This window comes from Nicotiana tabacum, unplaced genomic scaffold (assembly GCF_000715075.1).
Source record: "Nicotiana tabacum cultivar K326 unplaced genomic scaffold, ASM71507v2 Un00159, whole genome shotgun sequence".
Taxonomy (NCBI): domain Eukaryota; kingdom Viridiplantae; phylum Streptophyta; class Magnoliopsida; order Solanales; family Solanaceae; genus Nicotiana; species Nicotiana tabacum.
The window spans coordinates 34,749-53,416 of record NW_027438397.1 but is presented as its reverse complement, the minus strand read 5'-3'; positions in this window follow the sequence as shown (position 1 = coordinate 53,416).

Sequence of the window (18,668 nt, the reverse complement as noted above, 5' to 3'; positions counted from 1 at the left end):
CATGTGGCAGACCTAAGGAGGTTTTTCCAAAGACTCCGAAGGTATGATATCAAGCTTAACCCGGCCAAATGCGCATTCGGGGTTCCATCAGGAAAGTTGCTAGGATTCATCGTCAGTCGACGGGGGATTGAGTTAGACCCATCCAAAATTGAATCCATCAGAGATTTGCCACCGCCAAGGAACAAAACAGAGGTAATGAGTTTGCTGGGTAGACTCAATTACATCAGCAGGTTCATCGCTCAACTCACAGCAACTTGTGAGCCCATATTTCGGCTGCTGAGAAAGGATGCTGCGGTAGGTTGGACGGCAGAGTGTCAGGAGGCTTTCGACCAGATCAAAGGGTATCTGTCTAATCCACCCGTATTGGTCCCGCCTAAGCCCGGGAAGCCCCTAATTCTTTACCTGACGGTCTTGGAAAATTCATTGGTTGTGTATTGGGGCAACATGATGACACAGGAAGGAAGGAGCAAGCCATCTACTATCTTAGCAAGAAATTCACAGTACATGAGGTCAAGTACACTCAACTCGAGAAAACATGTTACACCCTAACTTGGGTAGCTCAGAAGTTGAAACACTACCTGTCTTCGTATACTACTTATCTCATATCCCGCTTGGACCCATTGAAGTATATCTTTCAGAAACCTATGCCCACGGGAAGGTTGGCAAAATGGCAAATTCTGCTCACAGAGTTTGATATCGTCTATGTAACGAGGACGGCCATGAAAGCCCAGGCGCTGGCAGACCATTTGGCAGAGAATCCCGTTGATGAAAAATACGAGCCCTTAAGAACGTATTTTCCTGACGAAGAGGTAATGCATACAAATGAGTTGGAATTGCCTGAGGAACCGGGTTGGAAGCTTTTCTTCGATGGAGCTGCAAACGCGAAAGGGGTTGGAATAGGAGCAGTACTCATTTCTGAAACAGGACGGCATTATCCTGTTACGGCTCAACTACGCTTCTATTGCACCAACAATATGGCCGAGTATGAGGCTTGCATTCTGGGTCTGCGCTTGGCTGCTGACATGGATGTCCAAGACGTCTTGGTCTTGGGAGACTCGGACCTCTTGGTACATCAAATTCAGGGTGAATGGGAAACACGAGATCTAAAGCTCATACCATACCGACAATGCTTGCATGATCTGAGCAAGCAATTTCGATCGGTGAAGTTCAAACACATCCCGAGAGTTCACAATGAGGTTGTGGATGCCTTGGCCACCTTAGCATCAATGCTGCACCACCCTGACAAAATGTATGTTGATCCTCTACACATCCAGGTCCGTGATCAGCACGCCTACTGCAATGCCATAGAAGAAGAAGCAGATGGCGAACCCTGGTTTCATGATATCAAGGAATACCTCAGAATGGGGATATATCCAGAACATGCCTCTAGAGACCAAAAAGAGCCCTTCGGCGTTTGTCGAATGGTTTCTTCCTCAGTGGAGGAGTATTGTACAAAAGAACCCCGGATTTGGGATTGTTGAGATGCATAGATGCCAGTCAAGCAACGACGGTGATGGCAGAGGTACATGCTGGAGTTTGTGGGCCACACATGAGCGGATATGTATTGGCAAGAAAGATCCTTCGAACAGGGTGTTATTGGCTCACCATGGAACACGACTGTATCACTTTTGTGAGGAAATGCCATCAGTGCCAGATACATGGAGATTTGATTCATTCTCCGCCAACAGAGTTACATACGATGTCAGCACCCTGGCCGTTTGTGGCATGGGGCATGGATGTCATTGGGCCCATCGAGCCGGCAGCATCCAACGGTCATAGGTTCATCCTAGTGACCATTGATTACTTCACCAAATGGGTTGAGGCTAAAACCTTCAAATCAGTAACCAAGAAGGCAGTGGTGGACTTTGTTCACTCCCATATCATCTGCAGATTTGGGATCCCAAAAGTGATCATCACGGATAATGGTGCGAATCTTAATAGCAGCTTGATGAGAGAGGTATGCCAACAATTCAAGATTACACACCGCAATTCCACCCCATATCGTCCCAAGGCGAATGGAGCAGTCGAAGCAGCCAATAAGAATATCAAGAAGATACTGCGAAAAATGGTGGAAGGGTCCAGACAATGGCACGAGAGATTACCCTTTGCTTTGTTGGGTTACCGCACTACCGTCCGAACTTCCATAGGCACAACTCCTTATTTGTTGGTGTATGGAACTGAGGCCGTAATACCAGCGGAGGTCGAAATTCCGTCCCTCCGAATTGTCGCTGAAGCCGGGATTAATGATGATGAATGGGTCAAAGCTCGATTAGAACAGTTGAGCCTGATAGATGAGAAAAGATTGGCAGCAGTGTGTCATGGTCAGCTGTACCAGAAGAGAATGGCCAGAACATATAATAAGAAGGTGCGCCCCAGGAAGTTTGAAGTAGGGCAGCAGGTATTGAAGAAGATCCTCCCACATCAGGTCGAGGCAAAAGGCAAATTCGCCCCAAATTGGCAAGGGCCTTATATCGTGACCAGAGTATTGACCAACGGTGCTTTGTGTTTGACAGATGTCGAGGGGAGATGTGTCGACATGGCTATCAATTCTGATGCAGTCAAGAGATATTATGCGTAATTTCTTTAATTATGGCAATTTTTGGTTCATTTGTGTGTATTTGGCATTTATTGGATAATGAGATGACTGAGGCAATTCTTTCTTCTATCCAAACACTTTTAACCCTTGCTTCCCCCTTTGAGCCTTAAGTAATTCTTTCATACCCCTCTTTTTGAATCACTAATGGAAAAGACATAAAAAAAAGGAGAAAAGAGAAAGAAAATGAAAAGAAGGAAAAGAAAAAAAAAGAAGAAGATAAAATCATAAGAAATACAAAATGTGGGAACTACGTTTGACCTGATTCCTCGAAGAGGATACGTAGGCGCCTCACGGATCGGTCATAGTGTGCATCATAGTGAATATAGGATGCATAATGTACATAATGTGCATAATAGGCACAATGTGCGTAACGTACATAGCTCAACATAAGTGTAAAAAATAAATTCCCCAAGCAAGAAAACTGGGACAGAGGTTATGTTTTAAGTTCCAACAAAGGTTTGATTCCAAAAGTTGTAGCACATCACCCATCAAATTATTTTCATTTTTATAGCCTTTCTTTAACCCCACACCAAAACCAACATCAACGTCCAAAAGACCTCCCGATCACTGTTCAAGAGATGCCAAGTCCGGCAAATAAGGCCGAGAATGATACACCGATCCCCAGCAAAGAAGAGGATCGTAAGACTGGGAATGAATTGATGGTCAAGGGAATCTCCAGAAAAGAGGGTCGTATCTACAACACCCCGATTCCCCGAAAGAAATAAAATGAGAGAGTCTTATCGGTGAAAACCTTCACAGGCACCGAAAGGCGATGTAAGATGAGGGACATGAAATGAGAGAGTCTTATTGGTGAAAACCTTCACAGACACCATAAGGCGCCGGGATATAAGAGAAAAGAGAGAGTCTCATTAGTGAAAACCCCTCGAAGGGCACTATGAGGCGACAAGACAGATCAACAAAAGCTACAACATTCGAAATGGACACTCCTTTATCAGCCCCAGCAAATCAAACCATCGGGCAAATCGATTGATACAAATAGACTGGGTCAGGAATCGGTGGTGCACGTCATGATCACGGGGACCAGTCATGTCCTCCAGATAAGTTCTTTTGAGTTTCTTCTCCCACCAAAATATTGGTTCAGAAAGATTTTCTCCTTTTTCTATCTTTTATTTCTTTTCCTAAAATGTGTCTTGAAAGGATTTTTCAAAGCTTACTACCAGAGACTGGAGGGGAATTCATCCAATGCAGGATAATACAAACAGTCTTAAAGGCCGATCCCAGGCAATGCAGTGATCGTGCCCGGCAATTTTGGAGGAAGTAAGCTCATAAAGGGAGTGGTTTCGGGAATTAAAAATAGACTCCCACAGCATGTGCTTAAAGAGAAAGCAGAAAAGGGGATTAATTGAAAGCTAATCCCCAACAGGCTAGAGACCCCCAGCAGGCAATTTTGTCCACTAACCAATTATGGGGACATAGAGCGAGAAAAGGGGAAGAGAGGAAAAATCATCCGCCGGAAAGGCACCCTCTACCACCACAATTAAAACTAATTAAATTCTTTTGTCTGCTACAGGAAAACAAAGGATTGATGATGGCAGCAAGAGGCAACGCCAAGGAAGTCACCAAAAACCGGGGCAGAAAATTTTCTACCGATTGTCAAAATTTTCTCGAAAGGACGGGGAAACAATTTCAAATACATTTAAGTTCTAGGTCACCCACCAGTATAATGCGGGAATACATTTAAGTTCTAGGTCGCCCACCAGTATAATGCGGGAATACATTTAAGTTCTAGGTCGCCCACCAGTAAAATGCGGGAATACATTTAAGTTCTAGGTCGCCCACCAGTATAATGCGGGAATACATTTAAGTTCTAGGTCGCCCACCAGTATAATGCGGGAATACATTTTAAGTTCTAGGTCGCCCACCAGTATAATGCGGGAATACATTTTAAGTTCTAGGTCGCCCACCAGTATAATGCGGGAATACATTTTAAGTTCTAGGTCGCCCACCAGTATAATGCGGGAATACATTTTAAGTTCTAGGTCGCCCACCAGTATAATGCGGGAATACATTTTAAGTTCTAGGTCGCCCACCAGTATAATGCGGGAATACATTTTAAGTTCTAGGTCGCCCACCAGTATAATGCGGGAATACATTTTAAGTTCTAGGTCGCCCACCAGTATAATGCGGGAATACATTTTAAGTTCTAGGTCGCCCACCAGTATAATGCGGGAATACATTTTAAGTTCTAGGTCGCCCACCAGTATAATGCGGGAATACATTTTAAGTTCTAGGTCGCCCACCAGTATAATGCGGGAATACATTTTAAGTTCTAGGTCGCCCACCAGTATAATGCGGGAATACATTTAAGTTCTAGGTCGCCCACCAGTATAATGCGGGAATACATTTAAGTTCTAGGTCGCCCACCAGTATAATGCGGGAATACATTTAAGTTCTAGGTCGCCCACCAGTAAAATGCGGGAATACTTTTAAGTTCTAGGTCGCCCACCAGTATAATGCGGGAATACATTTAAGTTCTAGGTCGCCCACCAGTAAAATGCGGGAATACTTTTAAGTTCTAGGTCGCCCACCAGTAAAATGCGGGAATGCTTTTAAGTTCTAGGTCGCCCACCAGTATAATGCGGGAATACTTTTAAGTTCTAGGTCGCCCACCAGTATAATGCGGGAATACATTTAAGTTCTAGGTCGCCCACCAGTAAAATGCGGGAATACTTTTAAGTTCTAGGTCGCCCACCAGTATAATGCGGGAATACATTTAAGTTCTAGGTCGCCCACCAGTATAATGAGGGAATACATTTTGTCTGTTCATTCCATATTCTAGGCCGCCCACAAGTATAAATACAGGCATGTCATTACCAATAGGAGACGCACTTCCTCAGTTAGTTTCACCATAGGAGACGCACTTCCTAAGTTTAATCTTACCAATAGGAGACCCGCCTGTAGAACGGAGTTTGTTGTATGACAAAGAAAAGAAGAAATCAGGCGTCCACCTGGAGAACAAGGACAAAGAAAAATAGAAATCAGGCGTCCACCTGGAGAACAAGGACAAAGAAAAGAAGTAATCAGGCGTCCACCTGGAGAATAAGGACAAAGGAAGGAAGAAATCAGGCGTCCACCTGGAGAACAAGGACAAAGAAAAGAAGTAATTAGGCGTCCGCCTGGAGAATAAGGACAAAGGAAGGAAGAAATCAGGCGTCCACATGGAGAACAAGGATAAAAGAAATAGAAAAGCCCGCTCATATGAGAAAGGAGAACACTTAGAATCAATGAAGCAGAGGAATACAACAGGAATCTCCAGCAGGAAGAAATAAAATCCCCAGCATTCACAAAAGGCTGGTCAAAAAGACAACAAGAAAACAAGAGGGGAAAAGAACCCAAGGTACGGAAGTGGAGAGCAGATGTGGTCCGCTCAAAGAACTAGCACCTACAACTAGAAGTATCAAGGTTCAAATCTGAAGTCGGTATGAAGCACCATTCAAGACTCAAGACCAAGTTTCAGAAGACTTACAGATAGGAATCCCTATAACTAGTAGCTGATAGGCTTAGTTAGTCTTTTTTCAGTTTTCATTTTTGTTGTAATGACAGGACCGCGGATCGGAACCTCAACGGAACGGCACCTCGATCGGCTCCTCACCTCGGTACCCTCTACCATCTCTCTCATATCCGAACTACACGTGGCCTGATTCCTGTAAAACCAAGGATATGTAGGCAGCTCAGATACTATGGCTCGATCGCATTCCCTCCCTTTCCTTAAGTGTAGTCCGTCCAAGTAATGGTCGGGTCAAAAACACGTCTAATCGTTCTTTGTCGGAAAACTCTTCGTGTTTCCAGTCAAAGAGGGGCAGCTGTAAGCACGTGATTTTTGACCCTCCCAGGGAATTTTTACGTTCTTAGCTTAAATATTTAATTTAGGACTAATATAGCTGTTTTGACTAATTTTACTTTATTTTTCTCGCAAAAGAAAAATTACAAAATATATATATAAATTTTAGTTTATGTATCCCTCATAAACTTGAAAAAATAAAAAATTGCACTTTATTTTTGTACTTTATATAATTTCGAAAATTACAAAAAAAATATAGTTCTATTAATGTTTTGTAGTCGTTTTAATACAAAAAATATTATTTTATATTTTGTCTTTATTAAAAAAAACGAAAATTACAAAAAATAGTTTTATTAATATTTTATAGTCATTTTAACTTTGAAAAAATACAAAAAAAATATTACTTCATATTTTATTTTAATATTTACGAGAATTACAATAATAGTTTTATTAATATTTTATAGTCATTTTAACTTTGAAAAAATACAAAAATATTACTTCATATTTTATCTTAATATTTACGAAAATTACAAAAATAGTTTTATTAATATTTTGTAGCTATTTTAAATCCTTAAAAATATTTAAAAAGATATAGTTTTGTTAAATACTAGTCTTATTTTTGGTAGTTATTTTGCTTACATAGGACTAGTTAAGCAACGTGTTCCTATTTCTCGGGTCCGGGCGAAAGAATAATATTCGAGTTCAAACTACCCGGTTTTAGGCCTAATTTTCGGACCTAGCTCATAATAAACCGAGTCCAGGACACATGGGGAATCCCACCGCGCGTGGGGAACATAAGTCTCGAACCCCACCACGCGTGGGGCTCATTTTTCTTGACAAACCCATGTCAAATACACGGACAAACCTGGAAAAGGGAGGACTTTGGAATTTTTTGGAGGGACCACTGTTCATCTTCTTCCTCTTTGAAAGAAGAAGCAACAAAAACCCTAGGTAAAAAAACCAGCAAAAGAACCACCCTCCTCCTCCCAGCTCCACCATTATCAACGACCCACCATCACCTTCCCCTCGTCGACCACCGGCGTACATCACCTAAACCCCAGCTCCCTCTATCCCTTCCGGCACCCCCACGCACCATCCCCCTCGCCGGAACATCACCAAACGCCCACCTCCATTAACGCCGGCACCTCCATTAACGCCGGCACCCTCACGTCCAAAACCACCAACAAACCACCTGCGTCCGACTCCCTCACGTCCAGCTTCCCCCACGTTGCCACTGTCCCTCAGCCTACGTCCGAACGCCACCACAGACGACGCCCAGCTCCTGCTGCATCGTCACTGCCCAGTCGACCACTGCCCCAAACAACCACCCTCTCTTCATCCTCCATAACCATCGTCGTCAAACCTTCAGCTCCCATCACCACCATCACCCTCGTTCCCACCGTGAAACCACCATAAACAAGCCCTACTCACTCCATCAACAACCTCACGTCCAAACCCACCTGCTCGTCGACCACCTGCTCCAACAGACCACCCTCCTCCTCCCAACTCCACCATCATCACTACTCAGCTCCTCGACCTCACGTCCCAAACCAACAAACCACCAGCAACAACCCTACCCAAAAAAAACCAGTCGCGACCAGCTCCCTCATCGACTCCCTCGCGTCGAAACACCATCACCCTACTGTCCAAACCACCATAATCCATCCCTCGACCACTGCCCCGACGACCACTGTTGTTCGTCGTCCCCATGTCCAGCGACGCCTCCGGCCATTAAACACTGCCCGTTGATCCCACAGTCGTCGACCAAACAGTCCGTCAGTGAGGTCGAGTTGAAGTCGAGTTCCAGTCCAAAGTCCAAAAGTTGAGTCGAGGTCCGGTTCGTCGTGTTTGTTCCGGGGTTTTCGTTGTTGTTCCTTGTTCAGTAAAGTCCCGCTTGAGTCCCGTCGGGATCGTGTTTGTCACCCTGAGTTTGCCGAGGTTCAAAGGTTAGTAAACCTCAAGTATTAGATAAGAAAATGTTACGTCAAATGTTCGAAAATGCAATATAGAAATTGGTATGATAATTTTCTGCTTATGTTTTCATTGTATGCATTTTTGCTCATTTTGCGTATATGATTCTTGTTTATTTGATGTCATTTAATTAAGTTTGACTGGTTGTTCTATGACACAAGTTGACGTTAATTTGTTCGGGGTCCTTTGCTTAGTTCATTCGGACAAAATTATTAGTACATGTTATTACTACTCCCGAAATACTCATTCGCTAAAACTCTTCTTATTAAACTTCTAACAAGTTATGAGATTTTAGTTGTAAAGAAGCTGTAAGGTTTAGTATGGTTAAAGGCGTAAAAATGGCATCCCTTTAAAATATAAAAAATAAAAAAAATATAATAACAAATAAAAAATGAGACGAGCCTCGCCAAATAAAAGGGACAAATTGCGGGGCCCTCACAAAATATATGTATTAAATACTTAGATTCCGGGATGGGTCGTTTAGCAAATCTCACGGCCCAACCCAAAATAATAATGCGCTAGTTGCTTTAGGCGCGCCTTTAATAATGTTATCTCCCTAAACTCGGGTGCACATTTATGTGACCCAAATCCAAATCTCAACGGAGTCGAAATATGTCTCTAGTCACGGGCACATTGATTGTGACGTGGCCCGAGATGCATGTCCATGATGTTGCAAATTCCTTTTAAAAAAATAAGAATGAGATGAGCCTCGCCGAATAAAAACACAAATTGCGGGGCCCTCAGTAAATACTTGTTTTAAAATTACTTAGACTTCAGGAGGTCCGTTTAGCAAATTTCACGGCCTTCCCAAAATAATAACACGCTAGTCTCTTTAGGCGCGCGTTTAATAATCTACTTTCTTAAACTCGGGTGTGTATTTCATGCGACCCAAGTCCAAATCCTAAAACATCAAATAAAATATGTTTCGGATTGTGGGTGCATTTCATGTGACACAGTCCAAAGATATGTTTTAAGCGATGTTCACATTCCTAAAAAATAATGATAATAAAGCGGTAAAAGATAAAATTTTCACATGGCTCATAATTGTATTTAAAATCAGATAAATAAGCCGAGTATAACAGTTGAGCGACCGTGCTAGAACCACGGAACTCGGGAATGCCTAACACCTTCTCCCGGGTTAACAGAATTTCTTATCCGGATTTTTGGTACGCAGACTGTAATATGGAGTCATTCATTTCCTCGATTCGGGATTAAAATTGGTGACTTGGGACACCCTAAATCTCCCAAGTGGCGACTCTGAAATAAATAAATAAATCCCGTTTCGATTGTCCTTTAATTGGAAAAAAAAAAACCTCTGCGCCCTAGCGGGTGCGGAAAAAGGAGGTGTGACACTTGCGTTTCCAGATTTTCTGATGATTTGCCTTATAAGGCTTTGGTTTTTCCGTCCCGTTCTGCTTGGGGATTTTTGGTGGGGATTTTATCAGGGAGACTCTGTGGGGATTTGTACAAGAGAACCTCCGTGGGGATTTGTCCAATGCGAACTCTGTGAGGATTTTTTTTTTTTTTTAAAAAAAAGCAGACTTGCTGGGGATGTGCTGTGGTGGACCTCTTTGGGGAATTGTACGTGGGGAGACTCCGTGGGGATTTGTAACAAAGGGAGACCCTGTGGGGATTTGTCGATTTTGTGTCGGGGATTTTAAACCTGAACCGTAGTGGCTAATCGCGTGGGACTCTCCAACTTTATTTTGCCTTCGTAGGTTCTTCGAACGTCTTTACTTTGGAAGCAAATCAACTTCCATGGCCAGTCGGGATGGGACTGACGTGCCACTGAGGCCGTTCATTTTTGACTTTTGCCAAACGGGGCCTTGTAAAACCGGTCCTGCCACCTTTCTTTGCGATTATTACGGAATTAATAGTTAGATCAAAAAGAACTCAAAGAAAACTATGTAAAGGAGAACATATGAGTTTAAAGAGAAGCGCCCCTTTCGGGGAGAAAAGAAGGACTTATCTGGAGTGTATGCCAGCTTCAAACTGACATGACATGCCTTTTGAACTGGATGCCCGACCTCCAAGAACTTGCATTTCCTCTTGAATCAAAACAGATCTGTGTTTTCAACACCCGGGAACCTTGCCAGGATTTTCTGAGGTGGAATCATCTTTTTGGCCGACAACGCCCTTTGCGGGTTTTCGCTAGTCGACCTCTCTCATTTCTCTTATTATCGTCGCCTGATAGCACCCTTTGCGAGTTTTTACTTAACAAGATCTCTCATTTTCAATTTCTCTTCTCGCGTCGCCTCAACGGTGCCCAAAGGTTTTCACCGACAAGACTCTCTCATCTTTATTCTCCTCATTTTGTTGTATCGGACCCAAATAATTCCATCTTCCCATTTTGAAATGCTTTGCTGATTGATCAGAAGGACTTGAAAAAGGTTTGGGGTGAAAAGAATTTGGATTGAACTACAACTTTGGAACCTTTTGGGCGGGATTATTGCTGATTCGTTATAACTTCTGCCCCAGTTTCACTTTTGGGGGACTTTGGATTTTATTGTTGGTGTGACTGAACCCCAAGGAGAGGTGGCCTACGTATACTTTCGGAATCAAGTCAAATGTAGTTCGGGAAATTCTTTTGTTTTTGGATTTTTTTTTTATTTTTTATTTTTTACCTTTTTTGTATATATATTTCCTCATTCTTCCAATTCTTTCTTCTTCTTTTTTTCATTTTTTTTCAATAATATTTTCAGGTTCCAAAGAGGGTAATCAAAGAAGAGTAACCTGCTCAAATGGGTTTGCAAAGGGTTAATAGTGTTTGGGTAGCGAGAATGAAAGCCTTCGTCATCTCAAACTGTGCAAAGATATCGCCAGAGTGATTTAGACATATCACTGCACCTGCTTTCCAAGCAAGGCTGACGTCGTTTCTTTCGACGTCGCCCAGATACAAATGCTCCATTTGGTAACGTTTTTCAATGACGTATGGACCATTCTTTCTTGGTATAATTGCTCGTGATAAACCGCAGTTATTAAGGTTATCATTCTGTACGGGTCTAAGCCCATTTACTGCTCTCAAACTCTGCTTTAGTGACGGACATTTTCCAAACCATGAACCAATTTTCTTTAGTTGTTCCTACGTTTCAAATTCTTTATATCTCAAATTTTGACTCATTATTTGAAATCTGGTCGGAGTTCTCGTGATCCGGGCATGAAGTCCGCAAACATGTCATGTTATTTAAAGCTGCATTTATCAGAATTGAAGAGAACACAAAAGAAAACATAGAAGAATAAAGTGAGTAATGAAACATGATTTCATTTCTTGGCATTTTGGGAAAGATAAGGAAAAAGGTTGACATTCAGGAAATTAAAAACATAAAACTAAAGAAAAACATCTGAGTCACACCCTGGGGTAACTCGTGATGTAGAGAAAGTGGCAAGACAGGTTCATTAGGACTTCCATTTGATCAAGAATGGCGTAGCCTTCTAGTTTTGAAGCTTGGTGCTTTGTCCCATGTACGATACTTCAACGGTGCTAGTGCCCTCTCCTGGCTGGACCATGTGTATTTCGCATGGCTTTTCCCTTGCAGCCTCACATATTTCCTCACTCTCTTCGAGCGGGGATACCTTATCATCTTCCTCTTTGTTGTATTTTGGCTTCTGTGGTATGCGTCCGATAAACACTGGCTCGTTCGGCCGAGGTGGTCTGATCGTCCCCTATACCATGGAGGCCTGCTTGAATACATCACTTATTTCTTTTTCTTGCTCCGGAGTTACCCTGGGTCCCTTTTCTGTATCAGCAATAGCAATTATGGCTTTCAGTGCCGGATCAACTTCCTCGTCTTCACAAATCATCCCAACTATCGGCCTGTTGTTGTGGGCGGGCAGCGGATTATTGGTCACATTTGGGATATCCTCGTCTCTCAACACAATCTTCCCTTGGTCTAACAGATTCTCTACAACTTGTTTCAATGTCCAACAGTCGTTGGTGTTGTGCCCTTCTACACCTGAATGGTATGCACATCTGATACCCCGCTGATATGATGGTGATCCCGGGTTCTGCCCATTTGGTGGTATGGGCTGCAACAAATTCATTTGGACAAGCTTAGGGAATAGGGTGGAATAGGGTTCACCGATTGGTGTGTAGTTGGGTCTCCTGGGTGATTCCCGAGGACGGAAATTATTTTGAGGAGGTCGAGGATTGTAGTGATTTCGGTGAGGAGGCTGATTCCTAGGATGTGGGGCCTGCCCCCGATTGACTGGTTGTGACTGCTGGATATAAGGCTGGGTGCTCATGACCATGTAGGGCTGAGGAGCATAGGTCGCATTTTGGTGGGGGAAATAATGTTGCGAGGTTCTTTCCAAAGAACAAAGACCGGGATTATAATATTCTCCCGCCTCTGATACCGCCATGGATGTTTCCTCTTTTTTCTTCCCTCTTGCCATTCCTCCAGACCCGCTTTGGACGGCTTGGGAGGTTGCCCTTATGGCTGCCTGACTCAAAATTCTTCCCGTTTTCAAATCGTTCTCCACCATCTCTCCAATCTTAATCGCTTCTGCGAAAGGCTTTCCTATGGCCGACATCATGTTTTGGAAATAGTCGGACTCTTGAGCCTGGAGAAAAGTAGTGACCATCTCTATTTCGTCCATGGAAGGTTTTACCCTTGACGCTTGCTCGAGCCATTTGATGGCGTATTCTCTGAAACTTTCCGAGGGTTTCTTCTTTAAGTTTGACAAAGCATTTCTGTCTGGTGCGATGTCAATATTATATTGAAACTGCCCTACGAAGTCTCTGGCAAGATCATCCCATATATGCCAGCGAGATATGTCCTGGTCCATATACCATTCCGAAGCGACTCCCACCAAACTTTCTCCAAAATATGCCATTAGCAGTTCTTCTTTTCCGCCGGCTCCCCGCAATTGATTGCAGTATTTTTTAAGATGTGCAATGGGGTCACCGTGCCCATCGTATTTCTCGAACTTTGGGGTCTTGAAACCCGCTGGCAGGTGCACGTGAGGGAACATGCATAGGTCGGCGTAAGAGACGCTCTTCTGTCCGCTCAATCCTTGCATATTTTTCAAACTTTGTTCAAGGCTTCTCATTCTCTTGGCAATCTCATTTTGTTCTGCAATTCTGGGATTCTGATCCTGCCCGGGTGCAAGCTCGCACTGAGGCGGTAGAGGATTAGTGCTGGTAGCGAACCTAGTTGGTTCCATTGAGAACGATGGTGCTTGGAATGTAAAAGAGGATGAGTCAAAGCTTGGCTTGTACGTGGCAGGTTGTGCCGTAATCGGGCAAGGCGATGCAGTAAAGATGTTCATGCTTGCATCGGTGGCTGACATTCGGGGATGAGGGTCAGAAGGCGATCCAGAAGAGAAGGCTGAGGTGGCTGGGTACCCGAATGGGGTAGCAGGATAATTTATGGGGACATTAGAAGTCCCACTTGACCTGGAGAATAATTCAGGGAATCCGGGGACGACACTTGGCGGCTCTTTCCCATTATTCCAGTCGTCCAGCATTTCCAACATGCGGAGCCGTAGGATTCTATTTTCCTCCGCAGTTGCGGATTCAGGTGTGAGGACGGCTGAGATCGAGCTCTCCTCGGAAACAGGGATTGTTTGCAATGGAATTTCTGAAGACATTTCCACACTTCCTTTTGATCTGGTGAAGTAAGTGTGAGTACTGCTTCTGGTCCTAACGACAGGTAGTTGAACACTTCTCCTTGACCTCGTGAAGTATGAGTGCGAGGCCAGACTTTCACCAAACCAACTGTCTTTCCCAAAAACCTGAATGTACTCAACGACAAACGCACGGTTAATTTGAAACAAAATAACAGATAGGCAACCTCACGTTGAGCATGATGCACCTATACAGTTAAGTGAATCCTACATGTTTGCGACGAAAGCATGCGTCGTTCCGGCGTTCCCTTTTTTAGGCTTCCCTTTTCTTATCATTTTTTTTTAGGCTTCCCTTTTCTTATCATTTTTTTTTCTTTTGTTTTTCTTTTATATATTTTTTTTATTTTTACGGTAAAAATGCGACCGGATCCGATGAGGATTGCCTACGTATCACGATGCCTACGTGAATCAGATCATTACGTAGTTCGAAACTAACAAGTATAAAAATAAAGAAACAAGTGCACATTTAGCATAGGGCTCAAAAGATTTGACTATTCTTTGTTTATTTACTTATCCAATTTTTTTTATTTTTTTTGGAATTTTTTGAAAGAAATGCTTTAAAAGAAGAAAGAAAATTTTGTTTATTTTGATTTTTGTTTTATTTTTTAAAGAAAGACTTCTAAAAAAAATTATTTGCTTTTGACTTGAATTCTGGAAATTTATTAAAAAAAAATATGTTTGGTTGATTTTTTTTAGTTTGTTTTACCTTTTCTACGGAAGAAAGAATGTATATGATGTTGCCTCTTAAATTTTGAAAGAGGGACTTTTAAGAAAATGATGTGGAATTCTGAGTTTTATTTATTTACAAAAGCACTTCTAAAGAAAAATCCTAATATTTTGAAATTCAATTTTTCAATTTTTTTTTTGAACATTTTACAAAAAAGAGACTAAAAAGCAAAGAGTATTTTTTTTGGATTTTGTTGCTGCTTTTAATTCTTATTACATTATTTCACATGAAAGACTTCACATGAGGTTTGCCTACGTATCTCACATCCAATGAGAATCAGACCCGCGTAGTTCGGTCAAATTAACCGAATTATTTTAGAACAAAATTCTTTCCTTTTATTTTTCAACAAACAACTTCCCAAAAATAAAAGACTATTTTTCTATCTTTTTGTTTTTCTTTTTCTTAGTAAATAAAACATTTTCCCCTTTTATTATCGCAAAATTTCGGCAGAGTTTTGACAGTAATTGGGCATTGCTATTTTTCAAAGTAGAAAATTAGCCTTATACACTGTTATTTTTTATTATTATTTTTTTGTTTATATTTTCAAATACTCCAAAGTCAGGCAGCATGCATGTCCGAGACAAATAAATGCACGGAAACAAATAGGATGCAACAGGATGGTCTTTTCATTTCAGGTTGCTAGTCCTAGACGGACCCAACCCCTGTGTTGAGTCCCCTAAGTCAAATGCAACATGATGCAAATAAGCGTTCCTACTAGGGATCCGGCATGAAGTCAAGTTATTCTAGGTTCGTAACCTGGGTATTTGTTCTAGACTGTGTACCCGAGCGGACAACTCGAGTCGAGGAGGGGGCTACGTACCGGGGACCCGCGAGATCGTCCGGCTTTGTAACTTGTCCGACCTCTTTCTTATTTCAGGTATTGACACTAACAGAATAGGGAGTCTCGACCAGCGAGCTTCTCCCCGGAGGTAAGAAAATAAGGGTTTCGGCACAGTTTATATACAGTTCAGATAATATCAAAGCGGTAAAAGACAACATTTAGCACGTTATGCAAAAACATGTAATAAAGATCAGATAATAAATCCAAATATAACAATTATTCTAAGCTCGAATTCTTGAACCCTGAACCAGTGGTTTTGGGTTTATTATTCCCCAGCGGAGTCGCCAGAGCTGTCACACCTCCTTTTTGCGCGCCCGACCCCGAAGGATAAATGCGCGAGGGGAGTTTTTCCAATTTAAGTGACAATATTCGAAGTGGGATTATTTATTTAATTCAGAGTCGCCACTTGGGAAAGGTTTGGCTTTTGGTGTCCCAAGTCACCGGTTTATCTTGAATCCCAAATCGAGGAAATTTTCGACTTTTCCAAATGAAGTCTGCGAACCAAAAATTCTAAGTAAGGAATTCTGTTGACCCGAGGGAAGGTGTTAGGCACCCTCGAATCCCGTGGTTCTAGCACGGTCGCTTAAATTGTTATAATGGCTAGATATCTGATTTAATACATGTTGTGACTTACGTGCTTTTATTAAGTTTAATCCGCTTTTATTATTATCATTTATTTTTTATAGAATTGCAACGTCGTGAAAATGCATCTCGAACCACGTCACAATCAATGCACCCGTAGTTGTTGACCATTTCGACTCCATTGAGATTTGGATTCGGGTCACATCAATGTGCACCCGAGTTTAAGAATGTAATTTAATTAAGCCGCGCCTAAAGAGTCTAGCGCGTTTTTATTTTTGTAGGAGGCCATGAAATTCACTAAAACGGCCTATCCTGAATTCTAAATAATTATTATGGTTACTTATTGAGGGCCCCGCAATTTTGCATTTTTTTTTATTTGGCGAGACTCGTCTCCATTTTAGAAAGGATATCCTAAAGTGGCTACATTTCTAATGTGTTTGTCTCTAAAAACTAGAAGGAAAAGGTACATGCTAATTTAATTATATGCTTTGGCCTAATCCGGATTCTTATCAACTTCTGATTAATTATTTACAAAATGGAGAGGCGTCATACCTTGTGGAACATGCTTTAATTAGATGAAGAAGTTACATGCGAGATTGACGAAATACAACACTTAATCCGAACAACATCTTTAAGTCGGATTTGAATTAATTTGCTTAAACAGGATTAATTGAATTCCTTATTAGAGGATGTTACCGATGATGTTTAAAACTAGTCCTACAAACTGCCTAAAGAAATCGAAACTGGGTGACTCAAAACTGTATCATGTTTGGCTAGATTTAAAAGCTATTTGCCCCCTACCTATTCAAAGCATGCTTGAAGGAATGAGTTCAATTTTAACAATCATATTAAATAGTTTCACATCCCATGAACTGTACTTACATCCTGTATGCTTCTAAACGAATTAAGTACCATAGTTTCAGATCAACATAAACATTAATTAAGTACAAACTTACTAATGTATTCTCTATTAGACTACAAATTAAAGGATTTATACAACTTTAACAACATTCGCCAAAGCTGTAAGTAAGGCAACAGATAAAAAAAAATCTTCAGATCTTTCGATTCAATTTTTCATTGCGGCATCAATTACATCAGACAGATTCGAAGTATGTACCTGAGGAGATGCTTACAATGAAGAAGGAAAGAGAGTCAGTTGAGCAACAGTGCAAGCGAAACAGCAGCAGTAACAGATGAACAACAACAGGACAAATTCCAATGCAAGATGCAATTATAGACGAGGGAAAGAGGCAGCGAAATGACAGCAGCCAGTAGGGGAGTAGGGTCAAGATTCAGACAAACCAACTCCAAGAGAATCAAAACAATGCCAACCAACCAATAAACTCAGCTGACATTTAAAAGAAAATAGAACTGACTGAACAGGTTGAAAAAACTGGGAATCGAACAAACAGCAGGAAGAAGATAGCAGTTTCTGCTTTCTGTATATCCCTCTCCCTGTCTCCTTTCTTTTCAAAATCCAATATCAGTCTTTAGTTCTGAGATTATACTTGAGTTCTCAGAAAGAAACCTTTTCCAATTTTTGTTGTTTTTTCCAGAACTTCCAGTTCTCAAAATTCAGTCTGAGTTCTCCCTAATCTCTGGTTCTTTTTTTTAAAAAAACTGATGAAAGTCCTTCCCTTTTATAAGCCTTAACATCAGCCCTTTAACAGCATGTTAGACCAAAAGCACACCCCTCCCATGTGCTATCTCTTTTCAGTTTCCACTTAGCTATTTAAGTATTAACCCCCCCATCACATTCCCTGGCAGACTTCCTCTTTTAAATGAGGTTTAATATTTCTTAAACTAAAGCAGGGTGATGGGCAGCAGAATATATCTGACAGCATATGCTGTCAAACTATTTTTAAATCAAAAAGCCCTTTATGCAGGAACCAGGCTGTGCACAAATGCACCTGTGGTGCACAAATGCACATGTTGTGCACAAGTGCACATGCCCTCCAATTCAGAACTGTAACTAAACAAAACATTCCTTTGGCATTTCTGATTCAAATTAACAACTATAAGTAAACAAACTCAGTTCCTAATTGATTCAAGCAAATGCTTAGCAGAAGTAAGTCGATTTGTTATTGTTCGGACAACTGAAACTAATTGACGACATATGTCGACTCGACTATACTAGTTATAACACATACAATCGAAACCAAAATCAGATATTTAACAGTATAGGACACATGATTCGAATTATACTGACTAAGCAAAATTGTACTCGAGGAATCAGTTAGTCAGTTCAAATTTGAAAATCAGCTAATTGCACAACACATACATACATACACATTATCAGAACAAATAGAAAGACTCAATCAAACAACAGAGGTTCAGGCAAGGTGGACAGGACACAACTGGTAAAATTCGAAACACAAATTTCACAACAACATGAACAGCCTTTTAAACAAACATGGACTAACAGAATAAAGAAAAGAAAGCAAAACTCACCTTAAATCCCGAAAAATCAAAAGCCTTAACTTGGACTCGAACAGACCTTTCTTAAGGCTGAACGGACTTTAAT